The sequence below is a fragment of the Marmota marmota genome, unplaced genomic scaffold (assembly GCF_001458135.2).
Source record: "Marmota marmota marmota unplaced genomic scaffold, marMar, whole genome shotgun sequence".
Lineage (NCBI taxonomy): Eukaryota > Metazoa > Chordata > Mammalia > Rodentia > Sciuridae > Marmota > Marmota marmota.
In genome coordinates this window covers 42,565,813-42,570,755 of record NW_025999932.1, presented here as the reverse complement: position 1 = coordinate 42,570,755, position 4,943 = coordinate 42,565,813, and the positions used below count along the sequence as shown (strand labels likewise).

Genomic DNA, 4,943 nt, shown 5'->3' with positions numbered 1-4,943 from the left:
CAGAAGTTAAATAGTGAGATCAAAATAAACACACATAAACACAATTTACCCTTTTCTTTGACCAGGTCTGAGACGACTCTCGCTCTGGCTCCTGCCTCAAGCCACCCAGTGGGGCAGCGAGGTTTACACAAGAGACTAGCAGGAGAGAGAGAGAGAGAGAGCACACCAGAGAATGGCCTTTTATTGGGGAACAAGAAATTCAGGGGAAAATTCCATCCAATGAAGGTCGAGGGGGGCAGCATTCCAAGGTCAGGGTCAGTGATTGGTCTCAGGGTAAATGGTCAGTCACACCCCTCACACGGATGGGCTCTTGCACCTAGAAAGGGTGGGGATTAGTTCTGACACAGTTTAGCTGGAACACCTCACACCCAGTTAGGGAGGTGCCCAATCACGTGCAAGAACAGCTTTCTTGGAATGGTAAAATAAACAAGTAAACTTTATTTTGGAGTATGTATGCTTTATTAATTTTCACCAGGTACTATCATATTCTCAGTGATTAGGTGAAATTATTCAAATGATAGGGAAAAATTAAGGTCACTCTCAGGAGAGAATACTCTTATTAATGAAGGTCTGTTTTAGGATATTCAGCCATGTTTCTTTATTTATCCTTAGACATTTTTATTTTTTTTATATATCCTTAGACATTTTTATATCCTTATACCAATATAAACTTTTACAGACCACTTTAAGATACATGCTTTCTATAGATTCCTGTATGTTAATAACCAATATTAATTTTTATAAAATTATATTTCTTTCCACTCCTGTATAATATATTTTGAGTGTTTATATTATATTACACCCTGTCCTTAGCACTTACTCATTAATATGCCTTTAATGAAATGAATACAAACTATTTAAGCAGATCTCTAGGAGAGTGTCCAGAGAGAAAACAAATATGTAGATCTTTTCCATGAAAAATTCCACCTTTTCATTAATTTCTCTTGATATTTGAGAGTAATGTAGGGATATATATGTATACTTTTTGGTAGATTATTTTTAGAGTCATTCCTTACTTTGGCTGCCTGATAGAATCATCTAGTAAGCATTAGAAACTGTGATGTCTAATTAAATCAGAATCTGGGGTAGGACAAGCATCAGTGGTTTTTAAAAGTTAATAGATAATTTTAGTGGGTAATCAATTTTGAGGACTACTGTTAATGAGGTGCTTTTATATATTTAATATTTAGTTGAATTTATTTAAATAATAATAACATGTTAAAAGAAATCCAAACAAAGAATGCTTCCAAAGGAGATTTTTTTTAAGGCATTTGGTCATGTTTCTTTACCTATCATTACATTATTTCCAATTTGTGGTAAAGTTTGGAATATTACCAAGTCTAATCTAATCTCAATTTAAAGCTTCTTTCCTTACCAGGTGGGACTGGAATAAGGCATAATATGTTTGTTTTCCATATGATGCCAATGTCTTCTACTCAATGATGTCAGAGTTTTGATAATAGGGAAAGATAAGAGTTAGGCTGGGTTAGTGGGAGGCCTCCCCAATTACGTTCTTCACACACATGTTCAGACAAGGTGTTCAGCTAACCATTCTATGTACCTCTCAGCTCTTACTTTGATAGAGCACTTTACACAGCCTCTTTCTATAGTCTTGGGCAAAGTCTTCAAAGATTCTAGCCTAGCTATGGTTCCTAAGCCTACAGGAAAGCTGGCTTTTTGGCCCCCAAGAAATTCTGGATGTGCAGACTATTCTTCATATATAGCCCTCTTTCTTTTCTTTGTTACTGCAGAGAGTTCTAACCATTAGCCAACCTCTTCCTTTAGACTTAAAACAGGGAAGAGTAAACATAGGTCACACCCCAAACATGGGAAGCATGGGTCAAGTTTAGCAAAAGTTCTTCAATTTATTTAGTTCCCTTTTGTCACCTGTCTCTGCTGAGGGTGGAAAGTGGGGATTCTTTTGAGGACAGAAGCAAAATGCACAAGACCTTGACAATACTAAGAAAAGCCCTACCAAATTCCCCATCCCAAGCCTTAATCTCTGTAGGTAGAGGATGCTTTAGAGATCTCAGATGATATTTGGGGACCCACCTCTTAGCAAATTCTTTTTATGCTTGTTCGTTTGTTTATAGAGTGTGGAGCTGTCGCTCTCAGTTTTGGCCCCTCAAAAAGAGCTGGACAGTTGGAAAACATTTTCCCATTACATTTTTTTAACTTTATAGAAAATCACATCTTTTCTTTTCCAACCTAGATGAAGTTTTGTAAAAAGATTTATATGAAGTGAATCTGTACCAGCTTTATCCTTTCTCCTTCTCCCCCTTTTAGTCATATTATTTTATTTATGTACATTTAAATGCATAACCTTCTACATAGTACCTCTATTTAAAGACTACGAAGAAAATCTGGCCTTGATAATACTCAGTGGTTAGTTGCAGATCTTACTCATTTGAAGGTCTAAGTGGTCATCATTTTCTTTTCTTTTTTTTTAACCAATACCTTTATTTTATTAATTTATTTTTATGTGGTGCTGTGGATGGAATCCACGGCCTCGCATGTGTTAGAGGAGGCTCTACCACTGAGCCACAATCTCAGCCCCATAAATGGTCATCATTTTCTTCCTGACTTTCACTTCCTTCCAAAGCTATGGTCTTAGGAATATAATTGGAGCATTTTATTCTCCAGGTTTCAGTTGTTAAAATTTTTGTTGTAATGTTCACTTTCCATGTTGTAAGTTTTTAGCTTCTCATTGCTAATGTGATTCTTGTGCTTGATCTTGAAACTGTAGATTCTTAAACCTGCCAGCAAAGGAAATAAAAAAAAAAAATCACAGGATGAAGGGAAAATTCCATTATTCTCCTCTAGATGCATAAAAAGAAATGATTCTGGGTTGTAAAACTATCCTTTCAAAAGCTGTTTCTAACAAATAACCTCCCTGTAAAGGCACCCAGATTCTATAGTTGTTAGTACATTTTGTGACAGTACCCTTGGTCTCATAAAAGTATCTATAATTCTCACTGGTTTTCTTCCTGGGAGATCTTCCAGATCAGTGATCATAGTAGCAGTCTTGAATCATCACTTCAGAACTCCTTCTGTGAAATTCAAACAGATTAACAAGATAGCAGAGAGAAAAAAACAAAACAAAAAACATGGATAGCATCTTCAAGAAAAGTTGGTGACTTGAAATCCCTCCAAATCTCAGACTATGGGTGAATGTGACCAAATCACCAAAAAGAGCAGGACTTAAACAAGATGAAGATGAACAGCAGTATTGTAAGTGTTGCTGAAAGTAACAGTAAAAGGAAACTACAAAGTTTCAGGAAAATAATAAAAATGAAAAAAAAAAAACATCAAAACTCATGGGATACATTTGAAGCAGTGTTTTTAGAAACATTTATTACATTAAAACCTTTATAAGGTGAAAATAGTGAATTCAATATTAAATTCAAAAGAATACAAAAATGAAAACTAAAATAAAGCAGAAGAAATCGAGAAAAAACGCAGAAATTGTCAACTTAGCAAAATAAAACATTAAAAAAGGTGATTAAGAATGAAGAGACATAAAGTGTGAATCATCCTAATTGGTGAAAATACAAATTCACAAAATACAAAATGATACAGTGAAATAATGTTTGAAACAAAAAATAGTAAAAGTCTACTTGGAATAATTCTGTGCAAAATTACCTGAAAACTCCAAAAAGTTTTCAAAATTCTGCTACTGGCCATCCTCCTCCCATGATAATCATTCTAGATAATCATTCTAATTGACTTTACCAAGAAATTCTGTTAGCGTTTGGATGATTTAATAAACCCTGTGGTATATAAATTGTTATAGAGTGAAGAAAAGAGAAAACTTCCAAATTGTTTTTATAAAGTATGTGTCAAAATGAAGGCCTGATAAATAGTACTAAAAAATTAAGGCCTGTCTGATTTATGAATATCAATGCAAAATCTTTTAAAAATACTGTTAAATAGGATCTGTAATGTCAAATAGAATGCAAAATATTAAGAATATATCATAAGCACATGGCATTCATTATGGAAATGCCACAAGTTCAATATTAGAAAAATCATTAGGATAATTCATCTACTCATCATACCATACTTTTTAAGAAGAAAAATCATGTAACTGTCTTTACAGGTATCTAAAAGTCTTAACAAAATTCAACATATATGCTTGACAAAAAGAAGGAAGGAAGGGAAGGAGGAAGGGAGAGGGAGGACAGAAAGAAAGAAAAAGTGAAGGAGGTAATGAGTGAGGAAGGCTAGCTCAAGAAAAGAGTCAATAATTTCTTGACAGGATTTCATACATGTAAGGCAAGCAGACATTGCTGCTTCTCAATCTGCTGGAATAAGAAGTACATAAGACACTTTGAAATAATTTTGCAGTTTATAACAAATATGGAGGAGGAGGATTAAGTTAAAGGATACCACATATTTAGAGTGTGAGTTAAAGATTGACTTTTTGCAGATGGTCAAAGTCAAGAAATTAAAAAACAAATGACAGAGGGACTATTAGATTCAAAGATTTAGGAGGCATGTCAATCACATACAATGAGTGAATCTAGTTTGCATTGTGATTGGAACAACTCTAAAGACTGATTTATTCAGAAAATTTGAGTAAAGTTAGCTATTAAATGATATCAAGAAATTATTGTCAATCTTGTTAGATGCTAGTGGCATGGCAGTTATGTAAAAAGCACCCATGTTGCTACATATTGACCTATTTAGAGATGATGTTATCTAAGTGTTGCTACTACATGCTTCAATGTTATTAATAACAAGAAAGAAAACAGGGACAGATGATACAAATGTGACAAAATCTTGATAATTGTGGAATCTGAATGATGGTATCTGGGGGTCCATTGCACTATTTTCTCAATTTTTCTGTGTTGTAGTTGTTATATTGTTTTTAAAATTAAACTTATACTCCTAGTAGTAACAGGGTAACATCTCTCTCTTAAATATATATATATATATATATA

At 33.9% G+C, this 4,943-nt stretch overlaps 1 long non-coding RNA gene across 1 annotated transcript in view; it reads right to left on the bottom strand.

Annotated features, from left to right (window-relative positions):
• Window positions 1–1,632: 1,632 nt before the first annotated feature.
• LOC125616166 overlaps window positions 1,633–4,943 on the bottom strand; it is a 17,610-nt gene continuing 14,299 nt past the window's right edge. Inside the window, exon 3 of the long non-coding RNA XR_007346814.1 lies at window positions 1,633–2,756. This is a non-coding gene — a long non-coding RNA (uncharacterized LOC125616166). The remainder of the gene's footprint in view (window positions 2,757–4,943) is intronic.